Source organism: Adiantum capillus-veneris, chromosome 21 (genome assembly GCF_014529385.1).
Source record: "Adiantum capillus-veneris isolate H3 chromosome 21, ASM1452938v2, whole genome shotgun sequence".
Lineage (NCBI taxonomy): Eukaryota > Viridiplantae > Streptophyta > Polypodiopsida > Polypodiales > Pteridaceae > Adiantum > Adiantum capillus-veneris.
Window position 1 is genome coordinate 35,333,056 of NC_140951.1, and position 18,185 is coordinate 35,351,240.

Genomic DNA, 18,185 nt, shown 5'->3' on the forward strand with positions numbered 1-18,185 from the left:
GGAAATAGACACACTACCATCATTGGAGTGAGAAGGATTCCTCTTTTTGACATGACTCGACACCTTGGAGTATGCTACATCATGCTCACATTTTCCCTTAGAGACTCCAAAAACTCACTTTTAAGTTTTGTGAATAGAAAAGTGTTGATCTCATGCATATGACTACAAGTGTCAGCTATCACATTGTATCGTCCTTTACGATATCAAAATTGTGTATCATAGTCTTGAAGAATCTCAACCCACCTGGCCTTTTGACCTTTCAAATCAAAACGTTGTGTGAATTCCATTTGATACTTTTGTGGTCAAACAGTATTCACCATACAAATATGTTTCCACTTTTTGAAGTGTACACTATCGCATATAGCTCCCTTTTATAAGCAAAATACTTCTACTGTGCAGAATCGACTTTCTTTCTTTCAAAGGAATTGATTTTTTCTCTGAAGAAGAATTGCTCCAATAGCTTGATTGATGGCATCTGTATCAAGCACAAAAGGTTTTATTCAATCCACAATAGTTGGTATAGATGTAGTAGCTAGAGCAACTTTAGGAGCTTCAAAATGTTATTGATTCTCTTCCCAATGAAATGCTTTGCCCCTTGCTTTCACTTGGTTTATCATAGGAACATATTTTTTTGCATAGTTCTTAATAAATCAACAATAAAACTTGTAGCTCTTTCAAATTTTAGGAGGATATTTACGGTTGGTGTTGACTTTGGATTGATCCATATGAAGGCTAACATCAAAAATTATATATCCCAATAGGGAATCTCGATCTTCAAAAAATCACACTTGGGCTCTTTAGCATGTTGCTTAAGAAGATCAAACACCTCTTCAGATGTTGTAAGTGCTCTTTCTCAAATGCACTATCATCAAGGAAAACAATGACAAACTTGCCCAATTATGGTTTCAAAATACTATCCATTAGTGTCATGAAAGTAACTGGATTATTGATTAAACCAAAAGGTATAACAAAAAATTCATAATGTTCAAACCTTGTTTGGGAAGTAGTTTTAGGTATATCAACAAGTTCAATTTTTACTTGATGGTATCCTAACCACAAATCTATTTTTGTAAAAATATATGCATGTGCGAGTTTATTAAAACAACTCATTGACACTGGGCAATGGATGCTTATTCTTAATAATAACCGCCTTAAGACCATGATAGCCTATGTACATATGCATACTATCGTCTTTTTTCTTCACCAACATAATGGGGGAAGCCCATGGTGAAGAATTATGTTAATTAAGCCCTAGACTAAGGTAGTCAACATGCTAATATTCCACCTCAATAACCTCAAAATGTCTTATCTATAAGGCAGTTTACTAACACGCTTACTACCTATAACCACATCTATGTCTTGTTGCGCAAAATGTATCGGTGGTGGTAACCCATGTGGTAAATCTTGTGGAAAAACAACAATGTATTTCGTTAAGAGTTCCTTCAATTTATTGACAACATTACTTGTTGTGATGATTGAGAAGTAGTAAGAGAATTAGAAGAGGAAAGAATAGCATGCAGCATTGAGGAAGTTTTAGACATAATAAATTCATTACCAATATTTAATAACAAATGACACAAAGAGTAACACAAAAGGAGTTACTCTAATTCATTATTGGAAGAGAGCTTCATAAGCTCTGTTGTACAATTGAGTGGTGACCACTTGTGAGGAAGGTACATCTTTTTTTCAAACAATAGCACATGCATAACATTGGATTAAAACATAAGACTATTATGTCCCTAGCTCTATGATGTAATGATGAGCCTAATCCATGCAACCACTCCCAAATAAACACCTCTTGTCTATCCATGTTCATCACCTGAAAATCTAAGCTTGTATGATCCCCTTGGACATCAAGAGGTACACCTTTGACTTGGGTATCCCACAGTTCAGCATCATGGCCATTTATCATAGTTACCTTGTAGTGGTGGAAAATTTCACTATCTTAGAGGTTAAATTATGAGAAGCTTCATCATCTACCAAGATTCTCACCTTTATGACCTTGAGTGTAGCTATATATTCTCACAAGCTCATGTGGTCCAAGCGTCGATTGCCACATTGAGGCAGTGATACAACACTCATGAACCACTTCTATATGTGTTACCTCCACATTGGAATAACAAGAAGAGGATTCTAGGGAAAGAAATTGGACCATGGGCACTACTTTTTCCTTACCTTCAACAACGGATTTTTCCTTGAGACAATATTTTTTGCCATGACCACTTCCCATGCAAGTAAAACATAACATCTCTTTCTTTGCCTTTTCAAATTCCTTAGTTGAAAGATGGCATCTAGGTCCCTTGGACTTCTTGGATGCATCAAATAAGGCTACAAAATTTTTTCTTTTCTTATGTGCTTTTGATTGTTACTATATGAGATGAACGTGCATGCAAACTATCAGGCATATGTAATGATTTATCATTGGGATCACCTATAGCTCTCTCAAGAGTTTTGTTGTCTTAGGATTTAAGATACTTCCTAAGCTCATGAGTTAATCCATGAATAAACCCTTGTACCTCCTGGAAGTCATCTAAACCCTCCAGTTTGAGAATATCATCTCTATATATTCATTCATAGAACACATATCCCGTGCTATCTAGTTTGTATCCTTCTCATTAGGAGGAAGAAATTATTTTCTAAACAAATTCTTGAAAGAAACCCATGTGCAGGGTATAATGCCCTTCTCCTTTAGTGACTTTCACTATTTATAGGCTTTGCCTTCTAGTGTCAAGCTAGTTTGCGGTGCCTTGACCAAGAAGTCCGACAAAAGCTCGTGAATACCGTCCCATTTACTAAGAAACATATTTACCGTATCTTTGTTGCGTTCTTTCTCCTCCCCTCGAAAGACTGGTGGTTCATGTTTTTCAACAGCTCATCCACCTCTTTCTCAGTAAGATTTTTGTAACGGATCCGGATTGGAGCTTTGCTTTGGTGAGCCACGGGTAGAATTTTCAAGCCTTGAGCTGGAAAAATTCATAGGTGGCTCACTTTGCAGTGCCCTTGGCCTATTGATTCATGAATTGCACTATTAGATCAAACAATTTAGTGACATTCTCATTTAGATGTGCAAAGTTTCTTCTAACATAGACATGTGTGATTGCAGTGCTCTAAATTCGTGAAAGTCAAGTAGCTCTATCTGATCATCCATGCTAGTTTCCATGTGGGTATTCTCCATAAGAGTATCTTGTCGTGGGGCAATGGTAGGCCTAACGGCACGGGCGATGGATGCTCAAAAACAAAACTATTACGCATGTTAATGTCTGAATTCATGAAGTAGTGAGAATGTTAATGGAAAAAACTATATCATAAAAAAGACAACTTGCAAAATCATAATTTTCATTTAAAAGCTTGAGAATCGTTGTTACAAATAGCATGCTTCCAATTTTGTGAGCTTGGAGGTCCTTGATACTTTGAAGCTTCAACATAGAATTTTGAGGGTTTTGAAGCCATGTCGAGCCTTTGGAGTGATTGCTGATGTGGTGAGGGCAAGCTATGGAACTCAATTGCCCTTGCCGAATTCTGATGCCAAAGCCTTGCAGTACAATTTTTGTTGCCGAACTCAATTGATTTCCAAAATAAATTGCTTTGAGATTCAACTTCTATTGGCGAACATCAATTTGCTTGCCAAACTATGAGGGCTTGAAGATTTGGAGTGTCTAAATCCGCCCTCCAAACTTTGCATGAGGGTTGAAGCAACTCCCGAGATTGCCTTCAACACCTTGATGGGGGAAACCACCCTTGGTCTCCAAAGGCCCAAAAGAAATTGATGTTTGGTGCCCCCACCCAATTGTCCCCTTCTATTTTTATAGAAGAGCCCTCGCAACACTGGATACCATTGGACCGTGCCCGGCCCTTGGCCTCACACCAGCTAAGATAACATTTTGAAGGCATCTAGTATCATGCAAGACATTGAATGGGGTAAACAAATTCATGATGAGAGTGGCTATACTGACTCCCCAACTATTAAACACCGAGATTCCCTTACATTCATCCATTTGATACCTTGTTTCCTTAGTTTTTCAATGCAACCATCGCACGTCACCTAATTTGTTAGCAAATTCTTTCTCGGGGAATCTTCACATATACCCCTCTATTTCTCGCTTGCCAACCCAAAGAACAAGTTGTTAGGTGATGTAAAACCATAGCTATAGGGCTAGATCACAGGCATAGAGGAGATGTGCACTATCTTCACAGGTGTGGCCCAATCGTGTGGTAGTGTTTGCTGCCCCTGTAATGCTCTCCAAAGTATTTAAAAAGAATCTCTCTACCACAGCCCGCACTAGCATGCCATGTCTTCTCGCCACCCGCATTTGTCCTTGTGATCCTCGCTCGTATTTGTCTTCATGATCCTCGCCCAATGCGTGCTTTTTTTCCTTTCACTCACCCACAAGAAGTTTTGGATAAATTCTCACAATAATTCCCACATTGTGACTTAACTCAACATCATGAGCTTATGTGAGGGAGGCACCGTATACCTAGCTAGGTATACGGTGCCTCTCGAGCAAAAGCTCATGATGTTGTACATTGTATGAAAAACACTGAAAAAGACTCTATTTTCCTAGATGAGAAAATTTCTAAATCTTATTGTGACCACCACTTGAATTTCATCTCATTAACTCAAATTGCTTAATCCACCTCTAGATTGGATTCGACACCCTTTCAAATTTCCAAGGAGTGGATGAGCCTTCTTCTCATCCTGCACTCCACCACATGATGTGTGTGTCTTCTCCTTCCCACACTCATCGTGCACATGCTCCGCACAACACTTACACGTGGTATCAGAGCTCAAAGAAAAGAGCTCGTGGAGAGTTGAGAGAGAGAGAGAGAGAGAGAGAGAGAGAGAGAGAGAGAGAGAGAGAGAGAGAGAGAGAGAGAGAGAGAGAGAGAGAGAGAGAGAAAGATGAAATTCTTGTCCGTATCACACATGCAATTTCATGCTGAATTTTGGCTCCTACTGTTGTTGTAACTTCCTCAGCCTGCCGAGAGTATTCCCAGCAAGTGTCTTGGTGTTTTATCCTCCTTCCAAAGTTGTTTCTGCCCTCAAAATCTCTGTTTGAGTAGCACAATAAAAGGTTGTTTTTAGCCGATGTTTATGGCATCAGATTCGACTTTAAACAATTTTTGCCTTACGACATCGATTTGGATTTTGACAATCGACATGTTTGTATCTTGTTGACCTTCGACATTCATAGTGTCCTTGCCATTGACTATCTACCTCCTACAATCATCATACATCGACATCACACTTGCACATGTCTTTTGTATCCACACCCCTATTTTTTGTTTCGGCATACAAACACGTTCGTTATACATCGACATCACACATGCACATGTTTTTTGTATCGACACCTCTATTTTTTTGTTTTGGCATACATACACATTCTCTGACATCAAGAGAGAGTGCCAATGTGTATTTGAGCATTACCACGGTGTAGTTTTGAGTGGGACTGCACTTTTTTCTCTCATAGAGTCTCCCAAAAGACTATTTTTCCAAGCACATTGCTCAAAGGTGGAGTTTTTGCATCGGCATCACAAAGTGGTGTTGGCCTTGGAGTTCTGCCCGAGGTCTCCATTCCAATCACAAGTGGTGTTAGCCTTGTAGTTTCGACCGAGGTCTCCCTCCCGATTAAGGCGTAGATTTCAATGATGGCTTTACAGGTGGATTTTACTTGTCAAAGACAACTATTTCTATGTACACGTGTATTGTGCTCTTTATGCATGTTGAGAGGGGTTTATATTTCCATATGCGTTTGTTAGCACTCATGTATACACTTGAGGGTTCTCATTGAGAGATCATAGATTTTGATTTTTGCTAGATTCTCAACCACTTTGGACACATGGATTATAGTTTGCTGGGTGCAGGTACTTAGTTTTCACAGGCACTTTTGGTAGTGCTTTTTTGCGGTAATTTCTCTACAGGATGTTATGCATTGATAGATGCTTTTTTTAGCACTTAGAGCATCGAGTTCTTTTGAGAGCATACCCATAGGGATTTGGTATATTTCTTGTGTTTGGGTAAGGCAGTGTGTCTCTTATCCCAATCAAACTTGGCAGAGGCGTCTGACCACCCATCACTTGTACACACCTTATTCTTTACTAGATAGAAAAATAAGAGGCTACTCTCTCACACACATTGTGGTGAGCTACTCCACCCACATCCTATGCTCTCTCTCTCTTCCCCCCCCCCCTCCCCTCCAAAACACGCACCACATTTATGCACTCTTCAATTGGTTTCAGAGCTAGGGATTGGCGATGGTGGAGAGCACGGTGGCGTTAAGAGCTCGAAGATGATAGCTTGCTCGCTGTTAGGGGTGGAGAGATCAAGAAAGCTTGGAAGCTTTGTGAGAATACAATGGAATCTTGTGAGTCCAACTAAGAGTGATGTATGCTCTTGTAGAAGCTTAGAAGAGAGTGTGGAAGATAGTGTGTAGGTGAAGGTGTTGCCCTAAATACTATGTGCACAACAACATTTTTTTCAAATTCGTTTTTGTTTTTCTTCTTGTAGAAAGGAGATCTGAAATTTTTGGCAGTCATGCCTCTCCATTTGATGTGGTCTACAACTTTGCAAAAGAAATTTTTTGCAAATTCCTCACGGATTTGCTGATATTTAGCTCAAAGTGACTCTTTGCAAATTTTTTTAGATTTTTTGTTTCTGCTCATTGTACGAGTTTGATGCACTTTTCAAAGCACGACAGGTGCTCGAAGTTAGGTGCATAAATTCTAAGTTGAAGATGCAATTTTAGCTTGTGCAAAGCTTTAGGTTTGAGGTTTATTGGTAGATTTGGGTAAAGAATCACGGAGGTATTTACACACAATCAAAGCGATCTCTTGAGAGACGCATTTTTTTTAAAGCACATAGTCAAGCTTCTTTCACAGGATACTTTGGCAACGATTTCATGCTTTGGTTCATGGTCTTTTGCAAATGGATTTACATATGGCTATGGTGCATGCTTGATGCGCATTGTACATGCATTTCGGTGAGCACATCTTTAGATGTCCTTGGTGACTTCCCTGTGTTACCTTGTATTTTTTTTTGGTGAATTTGGATGCTCTTGCAAAGTGGTTGTGAGGAGCTTGTAATAACTCTTTTGTTATGCTAATGTAATTTTTCCACTCAAATTTATGAGTGGCAAAAAAAAAGATATAAATGGTAAACTCATTGTCACACTAAAGTAGAGGAGAGAGGGATGCTCTATTGGTTTATCCGTAAGTTGTACACAAGCTGGTCGTGGGCCTTAAGGAAACCCTTCATTTAGTAAACCAAAAGTGAGTCAAATTTACAACCTAAAAACTAGGAAAAGTGAATCGCCCTTGTGAATTCTCATTGGTTACTAGCATTGGGTTGCACTCAAGGGGAGTGGGAGAAGAAATAAAAACCCCACTAATTGGAGTAAAAATGTAGGGATTCAGGTGTAGGCAATGGCTGAAGGAAGCCATGTTGCTTCCCTCTATCATACTTTGTCTTTTGACATCCAATGCATTTGGCAACATAATCCGGTATGTCTGCCTTCATTGTTGGCTAACAAAAGTAGATTTCTAGTCCCTTAAGAGTAGCTTGAATCCCTCTATGTCTTGCATAAGGGGGAGCATGAGATTCACATAGCTTTTTCACGTAAGCTATGTGTAACACATAACCTATTGCCATAGAGAAGATAACCATCTTGCACATTGTATGGTTACTCTTTCTTTCCTAATGCAATAGCTGACATTATATCTTTGAAGTTTGGATCTGTAGCATACTCATCTATCATAGAAGATAGATCATTGTGAGTAACTATCGATAAAGCATTCATTGTTGGTGTTTGTGAAAGAGCATTGACCAATTTGTTGTGCTTACTAGCTATGTGATCAATATGAAACAAAAAATGTGAAAGAATGTTTGCCCACCTCATTTGCTTATCACTCAATTTAGTTTGCATTAAAAAGTAAAGACTTTCGTGATCTATGCACAAGATAAATGGATTGCCCAAAAGATAATGCTTCTAAGGCATGTAAAATAGCGAGTAACTCTTTTTCATATATGCCTAGATTTTGTTCTTGGTCATTTAATGTTCTACTTTTGTATGCTATGGCACGCCCTTGTCGAAGCAACATAGCCCCAAGGCAATGTCCACAAGTATCACATTGGACTTCAAAAGGTTTTGAGAGGTTCGGTAATATTATCACTAATTGAGAGATTAAATTTTCTTTGAGATTTTCAAAAGATTCGTTCTCTTTTGCTGGCCATACATATTTAACATTAGTTTTAGTTAATTCATGTAATGGCCCTACTATGTATGAGAATTTTTCTATGAAGCATCTATAGTATGCACACATTCCTATAAAGCTTCTCAATTCATGTAGATTCATTGGTATATGCCATTTTTATTACCTCCCAACTTTTTAAGGTCCATTCGATCCCTGCTTAAGATAATATGACCTAGATATTAAATCTCTTATAAGAAAAAAAAACTTTTCTTTTGATTATTATAAAGCTTATTATCTCTCAAAACTTGAAATATTATTTGAAGATGTTGCTTGTGTTCCGAAATAGACTCCATGTAGATGATAATGTCATGAAAGAAAACTCCCGTATAACTTTGATAAGGTCTAAAGAGCCTCTCCAGCATATGATTAAAGGTGGCCGATGCATTGGTAAGCCCAAAAGGGAGTACTAGGAATTTATATAGGCCAAATGTTGTACGAAATTCCATCTTATATATATCTTTAGGCACAATCCTTATTTGATGAACATCTTTATCCATTCTACTAAAGTATGTAGACCCCTATAGCTTATTGAATAGATCCTCTATCCTACAAATAGAAAATTTACTCTTTATGGTTGTCCTATTAAGCTCTCGATAGTCCACACACTTTCTTTTGTACCCATAGAACTTTTTAAGCCTTTCCTTAAACCTGTTTTTTTTTTGAAAATGCTTCCTTAAGAGAGTACCAAAGAGAGATTTTTGGGGGGATATTTTTGTTATTATTTCATTTTGAGAGAGCCTCAAACAATGTACTAAATATTTTAGCGTAAAGAGCGAAATGCTCTCTCTCTCTCTCTTTCTCTCTCTCTCTCTCTCTCTCTCTCTCTATATATATATATATATATATATATATATATATATATATATCCTCCACACTCTCTCTCTCTCTCTCTCTCTCCCCCCTCCTTTTTCCTATATCACAAAGCAACAAATCACCTCTCTTCAAACCCATATGTTAACCTGATTATCACATAACACAATGTCAACCTGATTATTGTGACTCTATATCCGAAAGTTTTTTTGACTGTTTTGTCCATAAGCTCTCTACATTACACCCTTTATCGAAAGAAATAGATTTTCTATAGACAATACCATTTATATGAAAATTATACACATATAGGCAACCAACAACATAATAAAAAAAATAATTTTGATTTTCTCAAATAGTAATTAAAATACAAATGAGGTTCAAAGGGCTAGGAGATTCTTGGGATACAAATAAGTACACTTGACCTCTTTGTTTAAGTGGTACAAGGACAATGAACACTTGAAGTAGATCCTCGGGTGTTAGTGATGGGTTAGTGATGGAAGCGTGCTCCCTAATCATCGATGGTTTAACGTTAAGTTATGGAGGGTGAAACCTTAGCTTAACCATGGTGTTAGGGTTAGGGTTAGAGATGTGGAGGTTAGGGTTAGGCTATTCCAAGTGCAAGAGCATAAAAAGAATATAGATACAATGATGGTAAACTCAAAGTGCAACGATTCATTAGAAAATCGCCTCTATATAGGCTTAGTGCTTTACATCCATTGGCTAGAGAGGCTGCATTATTTTCCTATTGGACCATGTCATCTTGTCATCATCCATCCTAGTAGAGAAGGGAATTTTCCCATGTGGTGCCACAAGTGTGGGCTTACCCTAACAATCGCCCCCTTAAGCCAAGCTTGGGACAAAATACAAATATTTTGTAATGTCATAAGATACTCCTAGGTTTATAAGATTCGGTTACCCTGATTAAACATGATGGTTCAACATGATTCATCATCATGGTTCAATGCCCCACGGTTCATCATAGCAGTTCTCTATGGGATACATTACTATGGTTCACAAGTGAGACTTAAGATAGATTCTTTAATAACCTAGGGTAATACGTCATTCATGGGTATTTTTTCATTGATTGGAGAAGGGTTGTCGTTGTTTCCCCCTTCACCATAGATCTTTGTCTTCATGTCATGAGCTTTGTCGCGTGTCAATGTCAGCATCTTCATGTAGTCATGTCGTTCTTCTTCATCGGTCCGGCTTGTTGAGGATAGAGTCTCATGGTTAATGGTGCAAAGTACACATACATATTAAGTGTGGTGCTTGTCTGTGTGTTCATAACAATGGGAGGTCTTACCGTACATGCATTGCATAGGCAGTGTCTAGAAACCACATGAAAGTGTGTGCAAGTGCTCAAGGGTGTGGTGTAAAGTGTGTGCGAGTGCTCAAGGGTGTGGTGTGGGAGCTTTGATGGCTAAAATATTTGCATACATTCCATACATATCTCAAGCTGTAAACAAAAGTATCTAAAGCCATTGGAAAGAATTAGGCCTTTGAATATGAAGCTCAAATTGAATGCTTTATGTGCTTTGAAATGCTTCTTGTCGCTCATCCTTGAATGCCTTAAAAAATGCTTTGAATGTTTGTAGCCTTAAATGTTTTGGCTTTGTTGTGTTTTCGTGAGAAGTGCCTCTTGTAGTTCATTACAATGAAAAAACTTAAGAAAGCTCGGCGAAAGAGTATTTGTTGTGGGAACTTTGGCTTGAGGGGGATAAACTTTAAATTAAAGATATGGCCAATTAATTCCAAAAAATAAGAGCTTAATGTGTGCTCACATGAAACAATGTGATGACGAGGCAGACAAAACAGGGTCACACGGGACCTCTGGAAAATGTTGATGATGACGAGTTTTTTGAGGTGCAAGCAAGTGGGGCAGTGCAATGGGGTGAAGGTGAGACTCAGTGCAATGAGGGGTATCCAATGAGCAGCATGAGGGTTCCATAAAGCAATGATGAGTTGGGTGTGCAACAGGTGGAAAAGATGAGGCAAGGCAAGCAAGTAGCACCCGATGATGACTTGGGAGCTTCGTTGATGATGGGGCACCTTGGTAGAATATGGCTAGCTTAATAAAGATGAGCAGAGAACACTGGAGGGAGGTTCAAATCAACTTGCAAAAGTTTGCAAGCATAGATGAGTTGCAATGCTATGAAGATAGGGTGCAAAAGTTGATAATGTGGGGCAATCAATAGCAGATGTGGGTGTAGTTGCTGGCCAACTGAAAGGTAGCACGTATAGGCTTGGACGGTGTTGTTGATGAGATCATGATATAGAGCTACAAAGTAGGGTAGCAGTTTGGCGACATTAGGTAGCCGAGGCACGACGGCACACGCTATTTTGGAGCCTCTTGCATCCAGATAGGCCTGCCCTGCCCTTCAAAAAGTTAAAAACAAAACCCTTAAAATTGGGCCCTTCCATGTGCTTGAAAGAAAAAGCCAAAAAATACTCCTCCACACAGAGTGGACACACACATATTCTTAGTTGGGAACACACACACACACTGTGGTACTTACCTTTGGGATTCTGTAGTATAAATAACAATTTTGATTCATATAAACAAGCTTCCTAGTTTACCTATATAGGTATCCACCGTGGGATATTTCCCTTATAAGTATAAAAGGCATTAAAAACCTTTAGCTTGCAAATAAAGTGGTTTATTGCCCTTTCTAAACCCTGTTGTGAAGGCGCTATGGTGGTATCTGCCATAACAAACCGCATCACAGGCGGCCGTGCTTGCTCAGATCCCCAGGAGGGGCTCGCTCCACTCAATACTCCCTACATGCTACACATATTCAAGGATGGCGGCCTTCCTCCTTCTTCTATTTAAGAGGTGAGGGTGCACTTTGCCCCTCACTTAGCCTTGTGTGAGTTTTTCTTGCGTAAAGTGTGAGGACTGTTTATTTTTCTTTACTGCACCTAAAATGGAGCTTGCAATAGCTACAACACAGGTTGATTACCATGTTTGGTCTCACGGATTTCGTTACAGTCATATTTTTTTGAGATATTGTTATGGTATTGCTCAGTGTGTGGGTGGTTTGACTCGGCTTGGTAGAGCATGCTATGAGTTGGTTGATTGGTAAGGACCACGGTGTGGGATGGCATTGCTTTGGTAACACCACTAAGGAGTATTGTTCCTCGAATACCTATAACTGTTATAGCCCCATTTTTTGCTGGCTGTGCATATCATCATATGGTTAATGATTGATTCTTAGGGCTTAACTTACTGTTTTTTTGGCTACACTGAGAAAACTGTTCATTTGCTTGTAATACTGGGGTACTACCACCTGGTTGGACCATGCAGTATGTATTTTTATGCATCATCAACAGACTATACAATAAAAATCTATAAAAAAGGAGGGGACTAACCAGGTGATTATGGGTTTCGGTTACAAGATAATGCTTGGAAACACTGCTTAAAATATGGGGGGCATAACCTACTACTTTTTTTGATAAAAACCATTTTATGGTTGCTTTACTTTGACAATTAATGGCCCTAACTAAGGTTTTTTTGGCTAAACCCCTCAGCTGGGTTTTGGTTTTTACAGATAAACACACATTAGCCTAAGTAAGGATGTACTTAACAATGATTTTCTGGCAAGGTTGTACTTAACAATGATGGTTTGGCTGGTAATTGGTACCACTTTACACTTAAAGCTATTCTGGTACTCTGTGATAACTGGCTCACTGGTTTGGTAAGAGCTTTGCCCACTGTGAAGGTAAGTATCTTGTTTATACACATTGGAGCTTTGGGTACACCCCAAAGGGGTTTTTTTCTTGCATATGGATGTGTCGCTATCGTTATTGTAAGATGCTTTGGGATGGGGGTGTTCCCTGGATGACTATTGGCTTCTATGCTTGGTACTGTCACTGTAATTCATCGACATGATAAAATTATCGCTTGTGGAAACTGGTACAAACACCTCTGGTTGGGTGTACTTTGGGAATCCTTTTTGCCATACAATGCCTGCTAAAACACACCGTTGTGCATTCACAGTTACACTGCATATCGGCACCTGTTTTTGATAAGACGGGATAGTGCAAAACTCTATTTGCATTCACCACTTGACTTACTGGGAGTTTGTGACTTGTAGAAAGTAGGAAGGATCAATTTTGCTTTAACTATATCAGTTTTGAATTTATTCTACAATGGGCCTATACTCATTTATAGTATGTTTAAACTTCTTTACAGACGGAGCTCCATTAATTTACTCAAAGAAGTTTTGTGTTGGGAAACTTACCATTTGAAGTAGTAGGGGGTATGGTCATCTATGCTAAGACTAAAATATCAAAAACTTTGGGTTAATAAAACCTTATATAAAAAAACTTAATTACTTTGGATTAATCTAGAATGTTTTTAAAAAAGTGTTAAAAGATGGACATGGATAACAACTGGTATAGTCCATTGATACTTGTAAAACACATCCAAAGCTAACATATCTGTTTTATTGTTTGGATGGATGCAGGTAAGGACCCTATCTTATCTGGAAGGTTTTCTTGGATTTTAGCAATTGTGCAATACAGGATTATACATACATCTATTTCAAGGGAAGTACTTCGTTATATCTATATTGGAATGAGGCTTCATTCATACAAACATTGTACAAAGATAATTCTAAGACTGAGTTGTTTTTGTACTTATCATTTTCCTTTCTCTGAGCCAACTGTCTTTTGAATGTAAAAGTTCAATTATGTCTTATTATTTATGATAAAATAGCTACACACACATCCTAAACATAAGGTTTTTCCATTCTTATGGAGAAACCAGGAATCTCGCTTTAAAAACTAATTGTGAAACTTGGTTCTAAGATGGACCCACAGTCTGTAATCCCTTGTTTGGTTGACTGGTCTTAGGTGGTCCTTCAAAGACTATTTTTTTGGTCTCCTGCTCATGGCTATTATACTTTGACTTTGCCGGTTTAAGGATTGCATGCCCAATCTAGTGTAACTAATCCTATTTATGTTTATATATTTCCTTACAAGACCACAAACACTCTAGAATGACAGCCCGCATGAGAGTAAAACACAACCCTATGAATCATACAAAGATTGTAGAACAGACTAAGTTGTACCTTAATGACCATAACCCTAAAAATACCTTGGCAGTCAGAACCCGACCTTTCTTGCATAGGAAAGCCAAATATTGTATTACTTACTACAAAAAGTAGTCTTAATCTCACTAACTTTTTTGGTATATTGCAGACCCTTGCTCTCTTGCAAGGATTGGAATTAACCTATGAACCCCTCTTTGTGGAAACTTCTCTTGCCCTCAGATGTATTAGCAGCTTGGATGCATCTCAACTAATCTATGACTCGGCTCTTACCTAGACAAAAAAATGACTATCTTACACATGTTATCTTTTAATGATTGGGTCAAAGTTTTGGCTACCCTAGACAAAGATTCCAAGGAGGGTGTGAATTTGATTTCCCAATACATAGCTCAGCTTCCCATTCTCTCTATACAATACCAACAGGAGCTTACCCTATTCTCTTCTTCAGGGGCGGACCTGTCTAACTTTTTGAAGAAACGATGTGGCCTCAATCTATCTTTTATTAGTACCCCTGCCACCCCTTCTATCCCTCAGACTCATGGCATCTTTTGTAGGGATAGTGTAACACTTGAAGCCGTCAAAGAATTTCAGAGTAACCTTTGCTCCCTCAGTGACTCTAACCTCTTAGAAATGGTACCAAAAAATCTCTATAATTTCTGCTTTCCTACCTGTTAGGCAGATTGAAATTGAGTCTTTTGGGGTAGACCATCAACTTTTGGTCTTACCTAACAAAGCGTTTTTAGCACCAATTCTAAGTGAAGCCTAGGTTTACCTTGCTAATCTCCCCGCCTCTACTGTAGAAGGCTGCAGACTTAAGATCTTGAAAGGAGGATAGTTCCTCGACAAAGGGGAACTCATAAAAGCCCCCCTTCAACCTCAATCTCATTGACCATTCGAAATGCCCCTCCAATATTGGCCTCCACATCCGTACTACAAAGGGTAACATGGAGTTTTCCAAAAGCAACCTAGATTTCTACACATAATTCATTTGGAATGTTTTTTGACCCTATGTTAAATGTGCCTGCAAATTTCTTGACCCTAAAGCCTCTTTCAAATCCAGCATCATGTGGTTTTATCATGCCATTTGGTTTATTCTCAACCATCTTGACCTACTTTTCCCTGAAAAACCCGTGAACTTTCACCTCTCCCTTATTTGTTCTTGGTTGGGCAGCCAAGCAAAACAGATACTAATTGCTTAGATTGCCTTTAACATTTTTTTGTGGACTAATGCTGGATATCTTGAAGGAATTAAAATTTGATGAACCCGGGATCTATCTAACCACTTATGCTAATTACAAAGGAGTAAAGATCATCACTAGCTTACTCAAACCATGCATTGATGAGAAGATGATTCCCCTTCTCTGAAAAGACCCAATTCTCTTGCTACTCCCAACTCTTTTACTTATTTTTTGACACCTAGTTCTTCCTCTTATCGAGGGAAGTCTCGTAGCTACACTAGGGGAAGAGGTAGAAACTCCCAATCAGGAAATTTCTTGAAATGTAATACTTGATAAACATGCAAGTTACTGCGAGCCCATGTGGAAGGATGTTTCTCAACAAAAAAGCTCCAGGACAAGACTCTATTTACGTGCACTGTCTATTCCATATTGTACTTCTCGACTGGATACAACCTAAAACAATTTTTTGTGAGTGCTTTGACCTACTTTTTGGCTGTCATAAACTACTAGACAATGTACTTATTGGTTGGAAGTATCAACAAACCATTAAAAACTTGGTCTACAATAATGATTTTCTTCGGTAGGAATCCGTTCCCACATGTATCTGCAACCAATTTATCACATTTTGCAAAAACTTTGATACATATGGGATGCATGTTTGTACTTGCGATCTTAGCATCATTGGAAATAGAAAAATAAGAAGAATCTTGGCCAATGGGCTTAATCACATACCTAACTTTTCCAAAAACCCATATCTCGCTCTATCAGCTTTACTTAGCTGCTTAATTGACCTTGTCAATTCTCTCCAATTGAAGAAGACAGTCCTACTGGACTTAACAAAAGTGGTGGAATAAAGTTTTTTTTTTAAAATCTCACCAATACCTAGAAAATGGTTATCTAGTGATAATTCTTGGATAACACGACAACTTGCTCATGAATTTCAAAAATTAGCTAAGAATTGGTTCATAGTCGGACTGGATAAAAGCTTTAATTGTCCCACTCTTATTTGCAAAAACCTAGCTTGGAAAGCTGCTCATTTTTGGGTTTTCGAAAAGGAATTCTATAGAATTAACACATCCCTACAAACTGTTACCAATAACATCTTGAGATACTTAGAAAGTTTAGGTTATGTTCTACAGGACTCTAAACTACCAGTACTTTTTCCCACCTATAAAATTCATAAACATAAATTCTAATGGATATCAGATGCCTCCAATAGCATCTTTATAGATTTCACGAAAGATATCACTCTTTGTCTTGACCTTATATTAGCAGAGTTTGAACTTATCTGTGCCTCAAAACAAAAAATTTGCCACAACTTTCTACAAATACAATACAACCCCTTCTAGATAACAAAAAACTCTACTGAGGTTTCTCTTAACCTCCCTAAACGGATCTTCCATCTTTTTATAGTAGATATTACTTAGTGTTATGAGAATATTCCCTTAGAGGGTGTTCTTGGCCTTGAAAATGTACTATCAAAGGCTATCAAAATAACTTTTACTAATTCTAGAAAGAAGAGTCTCTTTTACATATCCATGTACAAAAAACCTAGATGGATTAAAAAGACATACTCAGTACATCCCTTACATTTTAATGAAGAGAAGCTATGTCTTTACATATCATGGTTACTTGATAATTGTACTATCCTATCTGAAGGACTTTGTTACAACCAAAGTCTAGGCATCCCCATCATGGGGTTCTCCTGTTCTCCACTTATGTATAATATATACCTTGCCTTCTTTGAATACAAATGGTTTCTCAAAGCCACGGAATATAAAAGTAGCAAACTTTCACTATTTGGACACACTTACAGATATATGGATGACTTACGTAGCATCAACAATAAGGCATTTTTAGATGAAATCTACCATATATATCCTAACTACCTAAAAATTGAACCAACTTCTCTACAAGAGTTCGTAACACCTGATGGAGTTTTTTGCACTTCAGTCCAATTCCTTAACTTTTGTATTTCTCTTCATATACCCTGTGTCGAAGAGTATGACCGGAGATTTTTTTGGAAACGAGATCTTCTAAAGCTGCCTCCTTTTGAGTTCATTAAAGGAATAGTAATAGGCCCCACAAAGCGGCTCTTAGCACTTGTATCAGCTTGCTATACTTAATTATCTACTCTTCCTCCAATTACCTCCTTGCTTGGGAGGATATTAAAGTACTAATAAAAAAGTATTGCCTTAATGGCTTTAATAGAAACAACATAGTTAATAAAATTCTACAAACTCTTACCCAACATAACTGGCCTGGGTTACAATTTTACCATATTATTCTCATCTCTCTAATAAGGTAGTAGGCCCATTCACAATGGGCCTACTATCGACCCATTGTGTATGGTGCCTGGGACATGGCGGGTACACACACACACACACACACACACACACACACACACATTGTGGTACTTACCTTTGGGATTCTGTAGTATAAATAACAATTTTGATTCATATAAACAAGCTTCCTAGTTTACCTATATAGGTATCCAACGTGGGATATTGCCCTTATAAGTATAAAAGGCATTAAAAACCTTTAGCTTGCAAATAAAGTGGTTTATTGCCCTTTCTAAACCCTGTTGTGAAGGCGCTATGGTGGTATCTGCCATAACAAACCGCATCACAGGCGGCCGTGCTTGCTCAGATCCCCAGGAGGGGCTCGCTCCACTCAATACTCCCTACATGCTACACATATTCAAGGATGGCGGCCTTCCTCCTTCTTCTATTTAAGAGGTGAGGGTGCACTTTGCCCCTCACTTAGCCTTGTGTGAGTTTTTCTTGCGTAAAGTGTGAGGACTGTTTATTTTTCTTTACTGCACCTAAAATGGAGCTTGCAATAGCTACAACACAGGTTGATTACCATGTTTGGTCTCACGGATTTCGTTACAGTCATA